Raw genomic sequence first — 16,804 nt, forward strand, 5'->3', positions numbered from 1 at the left:
AGAATTCTAAGAACATAGCCTGCCATTCGGCTGTGGGGATGGATATGCTGGCAATTATGATGCAGAACCTTCTGACCCAGAACCATGCTCTGTGCAGGGAAAACAAGGAGCTCATGGACCAGGTGCGGTGCCTGCTCTGAGAGAAAGCCAACCTGTGGTACAAGTGCATCAGCCAGCCTGCACCGTGACTTTTCTTAAGACATTTAATGGCAACCCAGCTGCCTTTGATCCAAGCTGCCTCTTACATGAACTTATTCCAGGACAGATTCTCTAATGGTACCCTGAAGGTGGGGTTTCTAATCAGCTACCTGGCAGGGCAGGCAGAGCAGTGTGTGATCTCCTACATCTAGAGGGAGAGCCTGAGTCTGGCTCAGTATGAAGCTCTGTGGACAAACTCAAGAGAGACTTTAGCAGGGATGCCATAGAAAGCCCCAGGCCATGCTCCCCATGGCAGGGGGACAGCAGTGGCCCTGCCTGTTTTGCTTGTCTGTGCTCCACAAATATCTTCCCAGATCCAAGCTGCTGAGCCTGACCCTGCTCACCCCAACCCCAGTGCCTTTGCACCGCCAACTCCTGCCTGGGAACCTGGAAGAAATTGAAATGACCAAGAATCATGCCCTGGCCTTCTGATCACTTTGAAAATTAGAGCCAACCTAGGAAGAATCTGATGATGACAGTCATACAAACTTCTTGGAAGCTGATTTGAATAGCTTGGGCTCAAAGCTTTTAGGTTTAGTGTGCCTGGTGACCAAATTTTAACATTTTCCTCCGTGGAACTATTTATCTTTATACATTTCTTTCTCCCTTTCACAGCAGTCTCCCAGATTGTGACTTTTGGTTCCAAAAGTCCAGGCATTAAACACTACCTGGAAAAAGTTTATTTTAAAATTTTTATATGTGTATATACATATTTATATATATATGTATGTGCTTTACAATAACATACTTAGTGCAGTACTTGGTGTTAGAAACAAAGACTATTAAGCAACATGTTTGTCCTCAAGAACGTCATCATGTTCTGAGAAAAAAAATCCCAAGTGCATATTCTGATGTTTGGTTAAATAATGCTTTTATGTATAAAGAACGCACATTTGATTCTTACTTTGGGGCTATTTTTACTTTTCACACCACGTTTTTTTTCTTTATTCATTTATTCATATATGCATACATTGGGCCATTTCTCCCCCTTGCCCCTGTCCCCTCCTTCTCCCCCCACCACCTTCTTCTCTTCCAGGCAGAACCTGTTCTGCCCTTTTCTCTAATTTTGTTGAAGAGTAGGCATAAGCAATAATAAGAAAGACAAAGCATTTTTGCTAGCTTGAGATAAAGATAGCATACAGAGAGACTCCTAGCATTGCTTCCATGTACATGTGTATACAACCTGAATTGATTCATCTCTACCAGACCTCTTCACTGCTTCCCAGTCATCTTCCCATATTGACCTCTGCCATGGTTTTTTAAAAAAATGTTAAAAAGTGTATGTAGCTTTAGCAAGCAAGCCAGAAATCCCAGTTTGTGTAGCTAGGATGTTTGCTACTAAAGATGTATTTCTGGTGACAATAGTGTACTTAAATTTGTGTCTTAACTCCTGGCCAAAAAAAAATAGTGATAGTGGAGATGGGGCAGTGTCTAACCTGTGTCCACTTGGCTTTATATCCTTATACTAAATGGGAAAATATTAGTTCTCTCCCTTTGGGTAAGTCATTTCACAATTTGAAACTGTGATTTTTCTCCTCATTAAAGACAGTACTTGATCATTAAAAACAAAAAGAAAATTCTAAGAACAGTGTTGAACCATTTGCCTTTTAATTTCTGATAGGGTTTCTCCTACCACCCATCCTTAACAAATGCAAAAACAAAATACTGTCTTCTACTCACTAGCACCATCATCTGCTACACTAATCCCAATATAACCACTGTATTACTAGAGGGAACTACAGGACAACTCTTTGTTTTCCCATATGCTGACCTTCTGGATAATCAGATTGCCTGAATTGACTTTCAGTCATTCTTTCCTCACCTTATTTTCTCCTGCATATCACTTCAGATTTTTGCAATTTTCCACCACAGAGTAGTATAAGAACACATTTAAGGGAAGCCAGACAAGAGATAGTAGGAGGAAAGAGGGGTGGTAAGTGGTTTTCCAGAAGAACATGCACACCACTTGAAGGGTGCACAACTCATGAGGATGATTAAAACCAAGGTAAAGTAGGGGCAGACTAGCACTGGGGCTGCCTAAGCAAGTGCACAAATTAAGTACCAGATGTTGATCTTCCTACCCAAGTTTTCTCTTTATTTTCCTAGCAATGAAAGATATGAATCTACTGATTCCTTTACTTGTCTATCATAAAATAAGCAGATCTCCAAAAGACAAACAGACATTTCATTTTCTCAGACCCAATGTGGTCTAAACTCATATCAAGGAATGAAAAGCATGGAGGCAGACTTGCCCTTGAAATTAGTGGTGTCCATTATTGTTTAGAGGATCTCTGTGAGTTCTTTTCTTTTATGACTCACCCCTGAGGTGTGCATAATAGTAAAAGAGTTCCATTAAACCTTTAATGGCTACTTTTCAAAGTGGGAAGTTCTCCCTCTGATAAAGAATGGCAATTACTCCTACTAATTTGCTTAGTCAAGTCTACTTCTCCTGCCTTCTAGATAAAGGAAGGCTGATTTTTGCATGGCTTTAGACAGTAAGACCATGGTAGACTTTATTTTACACTCCATTTTAATGATTTAAAAGCCTCAGCCAAGCCACACATGAAAGCTTCAAGTGATTAAATCCAAAAATGCCATAGAGGTGCTATGGACCTTCAATACACATAAAGACCATATATTCTGCAGTATTCAAACCTAGTTAAGTGCCAGGGAACAGGAGAACATTGAGCAAGGGAGACAGGAATGCAGGCTAAGAGAGAAACTTTAGGAGATACTCTAAACACAGATAAGAGATCTTCATTGAACTACAAACATTTATTGAGGACCTACTCTGTGCCATGCAGTGCTCAGGACACAGAAGAAAACTAAACAGACAAAAATATCTGCCTTTGACATCCTAGTGTTAAAGAAAGACAATAAGCAGTAAATCCAACTAATAAGCTAACTGTATTAGAGAGTTGAAGACGATAAATTATATTTTGTCAAGGGAAAATGTAATGGATAGCTAACAATATCACTTTCCAGTTGTAAGTACAGTGTTAAGGTGTGAATAGATTTATTTGAACAAATATTTTAAAAACGGGGAGAAATGAACCATAACACTATGTGAGAGAAGAGTGTTCTAGACTGGAAGAACTTTCTTCACTAAATTGTTGTCTCTTGTTGTTAAGAGACAGCAAGCAAGTCTATGTGCTTAGAGTGTCAATACTGAGGAAGAAAATACTAGAAGTTAGACAAGGAGTTCAACTTTTATTCTAGGAAGGGAGCCCTTGCAGAATTTTGAGGAGAGGACTGATCTAATCTGGATTCTGCCCCTAAAGCACTATGAACCATTGGGCCATACCAGTTTCATAAATGAGACTCAGTTTCTTCACTTATGTAATGAGTGGATTGGACAAAGGCAAGAAACTTGTTTTATAATAGTCTGTCTCTGTTTCCTAACCCCCATGCAATAAAACACTATGTTACCATCAATAGTGATGGACTCTATCTATCAAATGAAACCTTTAGAAGAATTCCAACACATAAAACAAGCAAAAATAGAGTGTCTCTGGTTGAAGCAATATGGAAAGATACAGGTGAAATATCACCTGCCCTTTGTCTCAGAGATATTCTGAGGTTTATTTCTTCAAAATACTAATATGAGGAAAACAATTTTAAGTCTTATCCCATATCTGTGATTTCCAAATTGTGTTCACTAAAGCTTTGTAGGCAAGAGAGGTATTTCAAGAGCTTTGTTTTTTTTTTCTTATCATATTATTGTTGTACTAGGGGTACATTGTAAGACTTACAAAAGATCTTACCATAGTTGAACTCACCTCCTCCACCATGCTCTTTCATCCCCTCTCCCCATTCCTGAAATAGTTTCAATTAGTCTCGTTTTTCCATTTTCATACATGAGTACATAATATTTCCACTATATTCACCCTTCTACACCATTTCCTTATTCAAGAGCTCTAGAAATGCTTGATTTGGAATTCTTTTTAAAAATTGCTTTTAGCTATCAACTATAATGACAAACATACACAATCACATTGTTCTATGATCACTTTTTCCTCATCAAAGAGCCCTTTTCACATTGACTTTATGATAAGTAGACATAAATTTAAACTTACAGGATAGTTTTATGATAATAAAATACCACTTTTATTCTTTCATGTGTATATTGGGATTTTCATAATTTTTTTAAAAAAAGAGTTTCACTGCCAAACAAAACAAAACAACCAAACTTGAAATATGTTGGCTTACTTAATTTCTCATTGGTTACTTTCAGCTAACACAAAAGCAATAGTAGCAGCAATATCCAGGACTACCCTATCAAAATCACATTAAGATTTTTCACAGCAACCTAACTTTTAATAACACCCACTTGACAGAAAAATATAATCTACAGAAGATAACTGTGACTTGACCAGTACCATCTAAAATAGACAACCTATGGGTATCCATTGCCATCTTTATAGAAGCCATCAATCTACTATACAGTTTGTATGGATGGAGGGTGTTTTCAGTATGTTAAATTCATAAATATATATATGATTCTTCTTAAAAATCCTATTAGCTTTGTCAACATAAAAAGCTTTTTTTACTTTAAAGAACGATTTTCACTAATTTTTCTTTTAGAAAAAGAATAATTTGATGTTTCCTGGTATTGATCCTGACAACTAGTCAACTAAATTTTGTGCTAAGTAAATTTTCCTTGCCACCTCCTAAATTTAAGATAGGGAAACTACTTTTTGGCTCCCTTTTTGGTAGGACCAGTGCCCAAAATGAGCAGGAAGCAGCTAGAGAAGATAGACCATCTCCTTTCTGCATCTCTTTTGAGATTAAAGGGACCAAAGTCATTTAGGGGCAAATGAGGCAAGAGAGATAGAGGAGGAGACAGGGAAATTATATTATTTTAATAAGTAGTTAAAGGACCAGACTCAGACATTGGAGCAGGAAGTAAAGGCTGGAGAGCCAGAGCAGCTAACTCTTTGCCATCTCCTTTTAGACGCTAAGTCACAGGAGCAGGGAAACTTAGAAGAGCTACCTGCTTCTGCTTTTCTCTTTGAGATGTTAACAAGCTGTAAGGACCCTTGGAAGACTGGAGAATAATTATGTCTAGTAAAGGAATATTCTAAAGCACACCTATTTTCCCTGGGTTTTGAGTAGGCCAGGATGAACTCTCCTTGTTTTAATAGTCATCGCAGCCATTTATTACCTCAGCTCTCCACAATAAGACAATAAGACTAAGAGATGGGGACCACCATTTTGAGTCTTTGTTCCCAGTTCCTGCATGGAGAACAGAAAATGTTTCCCTCTCTTTTTCTCTACTCCCCCTGTCTATACTTTATCTTGTTATATTAAAATAAATCCTTGCTAAAACTCAAAAATAAATAAATAAATAAATACATGCAAATTCTCACTATGCAGGACAGTGGGCTCAGTTCTTACTTCTCTCAGACCAAGTAATCACCAACAATCCTGGAATTTAGAAAGTGGATAGGTGCAAATGAGATGTAAATAATATGGCAACAGTGCCAAAGTGATACTTGTGCCCACAGGTCCCAAGAGTGTTTTTTTCTGACCCTGCCAGTTTCCCCTTGAAGCAGGGTGCTTGTAGAAAGACCCCAGCCTCTGCAATAAACACCTTTGCTTTCTCTTTCCTCCACATTGATAGCTCTCTACAGTCACTGAACACCAGCTAAGATGGAGATTAGCACCTTTTCCCTCATAAACTCTCCTACTTTATGAGCATATTAGCCATCATTTCCTTTCGCCAGCTTTTTTCTCTGGAATCCTTTGCCTGCTATCAGATTGCTGCCATCTGTTTGACCCACTTGGCATGCCAAGCAGGCTACTTTCAGTCTCTCCAGGTGGGGAGCTCTGTTTCATGGAAGCCAAAGGGCCAAATTGGCTATTCCTGGGAGGCAGGGCCTCTGGAAGAGAGATAAGGAGGCATGCTGGAAGGTGGAAAGATAGATTGTGGTTAGTTCTGGGGACTGGATAGATCCCTCAAGGGCCATCAAAATGGTGACCCTTCTTGCTTATATATTCTCTTAAGAGGATATGCCCACCAAGGATGTCCATCTCACTCAAACCACCATACCTCTCTGACTTTACCACCTGCTTTCTTCTGTCTTGTTCCTCTCTAGCTACTGGTTTTATTGCTGTTTCTCAAGCCATGTTCCCTTCTCAGGCAGGGTCAATTCTTTCATATATCCTCATGATTCATTTCCTCATTTTATTTAGATATTTACTTAAACGCTACTTTCTAAGTCGTGTCTTTTTGTCTACTCAAAACCAAAATACACTTCCCCACTAACACCACATCTTATCCTTTCCCACTTTATTTTTCTTAATCACGTTTATCACCAGCTGGTATTTTTGTATTAATTTATTTAGGTTTTCTCTCCTTCTACTCAAATGCAGGTTTCATGCAGGCAGATAATTTGGTTATTGTTCTGTTTCCAGTACCTAGAATAGTGCCAGGCACATATCTGATGCTCAGTAAATACTTGTTTGATTAATGTATAGGCTTGAGATCCTGGGAATGTAGCTCACTGGGAGAGCACTTTTCAGCATTCACAAGGCCCTGGTTCAATCCTCAGCTATACAAAAATATTCAGTTTATATGAAATCTTACAAAATGGAGAGGATTTAGATTTGAAAAGAGTTCAGATAACCACTGAATGCAGCCTCTAACCTGAACCAGTAAAAAGAGCCTTGGATTATGTGTCAGAAGATGTGAGTTCACTGTGAGAGCACACTAACAAGTCATGAAGTTCAAAGCAAATGGTGAATTCCATTGTTACAGAAAATTCCCATATTCCTCCATGACAAATGATTACCCAAATCTAAAGAACTCCAGGGGCGGGAGAGTACCAGTTTCCTTATTAGTACTCAATATTATTAACTGTTTGGCTTTTACCATTATGAGAAGTGAAAATCATACCTTATTGCTTCAATTTTTATCTTTTAAATTACAAACATTAAAATATCTTTTCCAATGTTTGTAGACCATTTAACTTCCTTTGTTACAAACCTTCTGTTCTTGCTTTTTACCTGTTTTGTTGCTGAACTGATTGACATTTTCTATTGATATATGAGCTCTTTGTAAAATGTGAAAATGAGCCTTTTATTTGACATGCATTTTAGCAAATACTGACTCTATTTCATCATTTCTATTTTCTTAGTTGTTTACATTTTAAAGATCATTTATTAAGTAAATGTTCTTTCCATCACTGATTAGAAATGTAACCTTTATAATATGCTGTTTTCAAAATTATTTGGGTCTACTTAGGTATTCTCTATTTTATTCTACTGATTTTTTCCTCTATTTCATCTCTAGCATTAAACCGGTTTAATCCTTATAAGCTTATAAATTTAAAAATATCAGTAAGGCCGACTTCATCCCATTCTTCCTTCCTCACTGTTCACATTCATCATTTTACTCTTTTAGTTTACAATTTTTCTGACTCTTTTGCTATAAAATTTACTCTCATTTAAAAAAATCCTTCTAATATATTTGTCAATTAGTCACTTAATGCTACATTGAAATTTTAGAGCGTATACAGTAGCATCTCTCCATCTACTCATATCTTCATTTCAGACCCTTTTTTCTTTGTGTGGGTTATGTACGTTTGTAGTTTTTCTTAAAAGTTTTACCTTGTTTAGATATATTATGAACAAGGTACCATTCTATTATATTTTGATTGGATATAAGAGAAATTTAAATTTTATATAATAAATATGTAATCATCTGTTTTCATCTCATTATATAATAATAAATAATTATTTTATTATTAAAAATTAAATAGTGATTAATAATTAAATAGTTAATTCTATTTTATAACATCTATTCTAACTGGGATGATATACAAAAGTATCTCTACATGATTGTTATGAGGATTAAACCTATATGAATCAGAAGAAATTTTAATCTTTTTTGTTTGAAGCTACATTTGGGCAAAATACTGCTAGCCAGAATTTAAATTTTGAGAGTTCAGGATTATCTGCCTTAAAATATAGGTTCTATAATATGTTTGAAGATCTGTTTAGTGTCTCCTAGAGGCAGTTCAAAAATATGTAGCTATTTCTCAGATAAACTGAAATTGGTGATGGAGTTTTCACAAACTATAGAGAATTTTAAATATACTTATATTTTATATAATATTTATATATTTATATTTATAATATATTTATGTATAATATATTTATATAAATATATTAATATATTTATATTAATATTTATAAATATTTCATATTTATAGAAGTATATATAACATATATTCACATTGTATAGATATAGCATATATTCATACATATAAGGAAATATATTAAATATGCTGTATTTATGTCTTGACACATATATGAAAAGTTGTACCTAAAATTCACTCTTTTTGGGGTGGTACTGAGATTTGAATTCAGGTCTTCATGCTCACTAGGCAGGGACCCTACCACTTGAGCCACTTCACCAGTCCTTGTGTGTGTTGGGTATTTTTCAAGATAGGGTTTTATGAACTATTTGCCCTGACTGGCTTTGAACTGCCATCCTTCTGATCTCTGTCTCCTGAGTTCTTAGGATTATAGGATGAGCCACCAGTGCCAGGCTAAAATTCCTTCTTATCTCCATTCATTCGTACATCATGCATGCAGTGTTGGCTTGGCCCTCTTCAAACAGGTTTGTAGATCTTCAATGTGACTTTCTCTACTCAACACAGTCTCCTAGAAACTCATTTTTGTCATTTTTACTCTATACCTCTCTCTGGAAGCAGTTTTACAAGGCCAATCTGCCTTCCATAACCTCCTAGGAATTCTGGTGTATACAGTGCCTTATCTTGCTACAAAAATTATTATCCTGTGTCCCTATAAAAAAGAAAGTTGATAGTCTGTGAGATGCACAGTGTTGATTAAATTTTTAAAAAGTGGTGGTTAGTCTATAGGCATGCTGGTCCCAAGAGAGGTGTGCAGGAGAAGGCTTCCATTTTGGCTCAAACAACTCATCCATCTATCTACCTCCCTTCTGTTAGTCTACTGAAAAAGAAATTACAGTTATTGAGATAGCTACACTAAGAACACTATTCCATACAGTGTGGTAAGTGCAAAGATGAAGGTAAGCATAGAGTAGTATGGGACCACATTTGAGGGAAGGCATTTCAGAGGGAGTGAGAAAGAAAGAGTGCTAGTGAGTGATTTTCAGGAACAATATGGAGACCACTAGAAGGAGGAGCAAAAGTTATGAACTCAGGAAGGACAGCTCAACAAGTGTGAGGCAGGAACACAATAGTACTGGGACAGCCTAAGTGACAGTGTAAATCAAATAGATGACACAAGAATTAAAAGTTATAGGAAGATGAAGTAAGAAGAAACCCAAAGGAAAGCAAGAGGCAGATAAAGCAGATGCTTATAAAACATGCCAAGAAATTCACAGACTAATGAGGAGTTGCCTAAATAAATGAAAAACATAATTAGAACTATGGTGAATACCCATAATGTGGCAGAAGTGTAGGGCATACATCTCTGGGAAGTAAGTACACAATAAGGAAATTAGTTGAATTTTTTGTTATTGAAATTTTAGTTCCTTATATATTCTAGATACTAATACCTTGTCAGATGTACAGTTTGAAAATATTTTCTCCCATTATTTCCTTTGCTGTGCAGAAGCTTTTTAGTTTGATGCAATCATATTTGTCTATTTTTGCTTTGGTTTCCTGTGCTTGGGGGTCTTGTCCAAAAAGTTCTTGCCCATTATAATATGCTGAAGCATTTCTCTGTGTTTTCATCAAATAGTTTAATAGTTTTTGTTCATATATTTAAGCCTTTAATCCATTTTGAATTGATTTTATAACTGGTGAGAGATATGAGTCTAGCTTCCTTCTTATGCACGTGGATATCCAATGTTCCCAGCTCCATTTATTGAAAAAAAAAAACTGTCCTGTCTCCAACACATGTTCTTAGCACCTTTGTTAACAAATAGTTGGCTGTAGATTTGTGGGTTCACTTCTAAGCTCTCAATTTTAGTTTGTTTGCTTAAGTGTCTGTTTTTATGCTAATTCCTTGCTATATTGATTACTAAAGCCTTCTAGTATATTTTGAAGTTAGGTATGATGCATTCTGCTTTATTCCTTTTGCTCATGATTTCAACTATCAGTGTTTCCTATGGTTCTATATGAACTTAAAATTATTTTTTTCTAGTTCTGTGAAGAATGCCATTAATATTTTGATAGGGACAAAATTATTCTAATCCACGCAGGATGTATTTCCATTTTATTTTTTATTTTTATATTACCCATCAGTTAAAAGCTTCTAGAACTTTTCCTCAGTACATTCCTCAAATACAATATCAATATACCTTCAATCTTAGATGCCTTTCTCAGTGGAGACTGTTGTGTTCCCACAAAGCTCGACTATAAAACAGAATTAAAACGAATATGTAAAGTTGATTTGTGCTGGCTCCAGAAACATTCCTGGCCCATTCCTGAGTCTGCTCCTTTTGCTAAGCTCTGCTACCCATGACCGCCCTGGATTTTGGATTCCTTACTTCTTTGACTTGGCATTATTTCCTGATTACTCTTTCTTGTCTGTGGTGATGCAGTCTTTGAAATGACTATGGGGTTTTTTAAACTGATTGACCCTTCTTTGGACTTGTGGATCCAACCTGAGGCTCTTGGTACTCCCTCCTTGCCTACCTCCATCATGCCCACCAGTTAAAATTGTTCACTTAGAAAAACCTGGTAGAGTTTCTCTTAGCAGATCAGAAGCATTTGTTTGGAGTGGTGTTTCTCAAATTTCACTCAATAGTACACTGGCATTCTGCAAAGTTGTCAAAATATGTTTCATGAGCAGAGGGTCCTACAATTAAATATGTTTATGGAAGCCTAGTTTTTATTCTCTCCATAGAGATACATAGCAAGCAACACATTTTAAGATGACTCTGAGGAATCTTTTCATAAAGGTACACGTTTAATGTTTAACCTAGTACTTTGAAGCTTATTTGGCCAAGGAAATATTTTTTTTCTCACAAAATACCTAAGAAAATCTTGTAGAAAATACTGGTGTCACATTTGGGTCACTTCAGCATCTTTTAAAATACCACAAGAAAATAATATTGCAGAAGAAAGGAGATTTGGAGTTAGAGGTCCTGGCTTCCAGGTCTTGTTCCTCAATTTATTGTTTATATTTGTATGGCCTTGAACAAGTTCCTGCACAACCCTTAGGTTTCCTCCCATCTGTAAGAATAACATAGAAATATTAAAAATGGCAGCAATAAAATGATCATATACTGAGGGTTCACTATATGCTATCTAAATAGGTAATGCTGTTTTTAGCTATAAAACCTTATTCAAATGTCAGTTATTATTATAAGCAATGCCAAAGATTTTCATGTGTGGTTCCAATTCTTTCTTTCCACATCTCTTCCACTAGACAATAAAGACTTTAAAGTAAGTGATCTTAGCAACTTTGTTCTTTAAGTGACTGAGTCAGACTTAGATCTTGCCAAAGCCAGTGGTTCTGCTTTCTTCCTTCTGTCCCATACAGAACTGCCCTTCAACATTTTCTGTTTGCTCACTTCCATTTGGGAACTTTGGGACTGCCCATAGACCATGCTTTCTTGGTTGCCTTGCCAGGTCTGATATGTCATCATGGAAGTATATATTAAAGTAGAATCTGTCCAATATTAAATCACTTATATTAATCAGAACCGTGTCTTCAGAGATGGCATTAGCAGGGGTGTGAGGTACCTTTGAATATATATTTCTAATTTTAGTTACCTTCCAAAGGCTTGCATAGAATTTATTCCACAATAGACAGTTTCAAATCTATTACAAATATTAAGTCATTTGATCTTCATCACAATCCCGTACAGTAGGTGTATTTAGAATTCCAGTTAAAGCAGTTACAGAGTTGGTCTTGAGTTAGGCCTGAGCAAGTTAATTAGCCTTCCCACGTAACTACTCAGACATGAACCCAGGAAATTATTGGTTTCCATGGTTATCTTCTAAATGACCATTATAGTCGTTATTGCCTACAAGACTTTGTGGTACAGAGAATTTCTACTCAATCCTTGAGATTCACTTCACGTATCTCTCCCTAAATCCTAACCCTTTCTCTGCATGGGCTTCTAAAGCTTTACAGTAAGCAGATAGAGAACTTTTGAACTCAAATAGGCCTAAGTTGGAACTCTATCTCTGTCATCTGTATCTGTATGACATTGGAAAAATCATTTCAGCTCTTTGGAGCTCAGTTACCTCATCCATAAAATGGAATACATAAAATTTACAAGTATATTTACAACAATAAAGCAAGCTTGTTGTGAAGATTCAGTGGGGTTATGTCTGGTCTAGGATATGTATTTAAGCATTGGTTATTCTGGATACAATATTCAACTCATGGGAAGTGGGGACAGAGAAGAGGGAATATAGATGCCCAGGCCTACCTACAGACAATTAACCTGCACTTCTGTGGAGGTTATGCGTTTTAAAGACTTTAGATGATTCTGACAAGCATTTAGTCTTGAACATAAGACTTAATATATGTGCATGAGACTGACACCAACATCACTGGCACTAATTATGGATGAGATCTTGAATTCATATTGAAATTTTTTTCAAGTGAACCATTTTTAGAGTCTCATGTTTTCTACCTTTGGTTGCTGTAATTTTGGAGTGAAGATGCTGAAGTGAGTATGATGGCTGGTTGGCTGGATTGAGATCCTATCAGGCAGGGGCTGTGACCAGGAGAAGCAGGCCATTTGTGTCATCTGCTTAATGTCAATCTCCCATCAGCACTGCCCCCCTTGCCAAGGTCTTCAATGGGTCATAAAAAGCTCCCCCTTTCTAAGAGAGGAAGTATGAGAGCTATGGAAAAAAAGAGACTTTCCAAAAGCACACACAGTGAGGAGATGGCAAAGCTGAAATTTGAGTCCAGGTATACAGGACTCCAAAACCTTTGCGTTCCTTCTCTTTGTGGCACAATACTATTTCACCAAAATAAAACTAATGACAAAGAGCTTCTTAGTCAATAAACATTAATCAATTGGCCTTGCGTTCGGAATAGGAGTTTACTTACGTTTTCCTGTTCATGATAAATGTATGAGATAGTAAGTATTGTCATTGTCTTTTTGAACAGGTAAGGAAAGAGTCTAGAATTTCATTTTATTCAATTACAACAGTTTGCTTATAGACATGATTACTAGAAATTTAATATCCTTATCTATTAAAGGTATGAACCAGTCCAAGGGTTAGATGTAAGGCCAAAGACCAATCTCAGCTTGTCTGCCCCCTGCTTAAAATCTTTCAGTGGCTCAAGTTTGACTTTAGGATTAAGACCATGCTTTTTATTGTGGTTTGTTGTACTCTGAACAATTTGATCCTTGTCTCATTGCTAACTTCTCTTGTTTTCATATTATAATGCCCCAGTCAGACTGAACTAACTGTAGTTTACCTCTAGCCATTGGTAAATGTTGCTTCTGCTACTTAAGATGATTTTTCCATCTCTTCCTTCTCCTGACTGATCTTCTTCACCAGCTCCTCATGTCTCAAATTCATTTGTTCATGCATTCATTTGACAGATAATTCCTGAATACTACTGTGTGCCATGCTCTAAGCATATAGTACTGAGCTAGACAGAAATGTCTATCACAGAGTTTACATTCCATATAGAGGGAGACATACTCCAAAATTTTTTTGGTGGGACTGGGGTTTGAATTTGGGGCTTCATGCTTGCAAAGCAGCACTCTACTACTTGAGCCACAAATTCAGTCCATTTTGCTCTGGTTATTTTGGAAATGGTGTCTCACAAACTATTTGTCCATATTGTCCTCAAACTGATCCTCCCAATTTCAACCTCACATGTAGGTAGAATTACAGGTGTGAGCCACCAGCGCCCAACTCCAGAAATATTTTTAAAAGTTTAAATATATAGTATGTTAGTAATACATACTATCAAATGAGATAAGAATTATATATGTGAAGTAAAGTTACAATTTTAGATGGAGTTGCCAGGAAAGCCCTTACTTAATAAAATGGCATTATAGTAAATACCTAAAGAAGTGAGCAAGCAAGTCCACACAGGTATCTGAGGAAAGAGCATTCCAGGTAGAGGGAACAGCCAAGTACAAAAGCCTTAAGGTAAGAATGCAGTGGGTATGTTGGAGGAACAACTAGAACTAAAGTAAGAATGGTGAGATATGAGGTTGAAGAGGGAACAGGAGGTTACAATCATGCCAGACTGTACATAAGAGTATCAGGATTTTAGCTGTGTATGGACTTTGTGTAATACCAGCATTTGAAGTGGGGAAGTGACATGACCTGACAGTTTAATAAGATTCCTCTAGCTGCTGCATTGAGAATGGACTTATTAGGAAGCAAGGGTAGAAACTCAGAAACCAGAAAGGAGGCACAAGATCTAGGAGGTAGCAGTGGTAGTAGTAAGAAATAGTCAGATTAGATATTAACCTCTTTCAGAAAGCAGAAAGCCTTGTGACTTTTCAAAGCTAGGATGGATGCTCCCCCAAAGCTCTGGATTCCCATGGGCACCTATATTTTTCTCTTGTGTCTTATAGAGTCTGCCTATTTATTCAAGCACATCATGACCCATGATTTGAGATCCTTGGAGTCAGCAACTGGAATTTCATTAATTTTTTTTCTTTACAGTATTACATCCTCACTAATTAGCATATGGTGTGATTCAGAAAAGTACTCAGTATTTATTGAATGAATAATTGAGTGCCCAAAATAATCACTGGAAAATGGAACATGTTAAAGGTATGAAATCCAGGCAAAACTGCATTCTATCATCAATGGTTCTGAGCAGAGAACCAAACAGCTATCCCACTGTCCTCTGCAACAATAGCTATGGCTCTGGGCCCTGATTTACCAAGTTTCCTCTATTCTGGTACCCAACCTTTGATAGGTTTAAGACTTCTTCATCCCTCTAAACCTATCTTAAATGCTTTCTTTTGCTCAATGACATCCTTAACCCTGCCCAACCCTATGGGTAATATCATTCCTTTCCCACTTGGTTTAAGTTTTGCTTAATGTACTTTTATGTATGCACAAAACTCATAGGCAACAGGTGTCTTCTTCCCCCTAGACTGTGACTTCCATCAAGGTAAGAACTCTATCTCATCTGACTTTTGTCTCATCTCAAGCACCTAGTATCCCTCAAAAGTGGTTCTATGATCACCATCTGGAAAGAAAGCAAATTGGACCTGGAATAAATATTCAGGACATCACAAATGAGAAATCTTCTAAGTCTTTGATTAACTCCATTTCCCCCACATCTCCCAAATTAGCTTATGCAGGTAAATAATTCATTAGGTGGCTGGCAGAGTGGTTCAAGAGGTAGAGCACCTGCCTAATAAGTGTGAGTCCCTGAGTTCAAAACCCCAATACCATACAAACTGAAAAGAGAAAGAGAACCAGATGTGTGGCTCAAGTGGTAGAGCGCCTGCATTTCACATACTATGTTTCACTGTACCAGACCTTTAAGTCTGAGGAGACAGGAAAGAATAATCAAAGTAGGAGAGCATAAGAAGAGATAAACATCTGGGTAGTCAGTGAAATTTTCAAAAGCAGAGCAAGAATCTTAAAATTGATGCCTATTAAGCTCAGGGTGTCTTTAAAGACCTGGCACTGTGGCAAAGTACATTAAAGTAGGGTCAAGGATATCTTGTGGCAGAGGTATAAGATGTCCTTACTTCTGTATTGTGATCAGTTTATAACGAAACCTGACTGTACTAATCGTCTATTTTAAAGGTTTTTCTGTTGACCTTCAGGCTAAATTTCATGCTCTTAATCTACTATGAAAGCCATAATAATCTTGCTTTGTCAGTTTTCTACAACTTAAAAGTTTCTTCCACCTTTACCCATGGTATCATCTGTGCCAGTCATGCTTTACTATTTCTTTTTTAAGCATGTCAGGGCTTTGCACATACTATACATCCTAAATAAAATACCTTTCCACTTAATATTCCTGGTAAGCTCTTGCCAGGAGCATATCTCCAGAACCAGCTCAATTGGCAATCCTTTTGAGAAATCTTCTACTGTTCTTCCATTCTGGATTTGGCAATTTGACCTTCATATGTAGACAGGAATGAATTTTGTAAATGCTTCTTTACATATCTATCTCTTCCAGAGAACATGAAATCTTTGTTTGCAGAAACTGGATTGTGATGTCCTCCCCATCCCCACCCCCTTTTGCATAGCAAATGCTCAGATAATGTTAGAAGAAAGGAAGTTAGGAGTGAAAAGAAGAATAAAGGAAAGTAAGAAGGAAGAGAGGAAGGGAAGCATGAATGTGAAATTTCTATAGGGAAAAAAAGACTCATTTTGCAATGCCATATATTAACTGTGGGGACCTTGGTACATTACCTCAATTTAGGATGGCTGGGTTATATTTTCAGCAATAATTCTTACTGATTATAGGCACATCATTTCATCTCTGGACCTTGGTTTACTCACCTATAAAATGGGAGATAGCCAGATTCACTGACTCAAGTTTATAATCTTGGCTACTCATGAGGTAGAGGTTGAGAGGATTGTGGTTTAAGGCCAGTTGGGGAGTGGAGTAAGTTTGTAAGTCCCCAATTCAACCAGTGGCTGGGCATGTTGGCTCACACTTGTCATCCTAGCTATGTGGGGAAGCACAAATAGGAGGA

Source organism: Castor canadensis, chromosome X, assembly GCF_047511655.1.
Source record: "Castor canadensis chromosome X, mCasCan1.hap1v2, whole genome shotgun sequence".
In the NCBI taxonomy this organism is placed as follows: domain Eukaryota; kingdom Metazoa; phylum Chordata; class Mammalia; order Rodentia; family Castoridae; genus Castor; species Castor canadensis.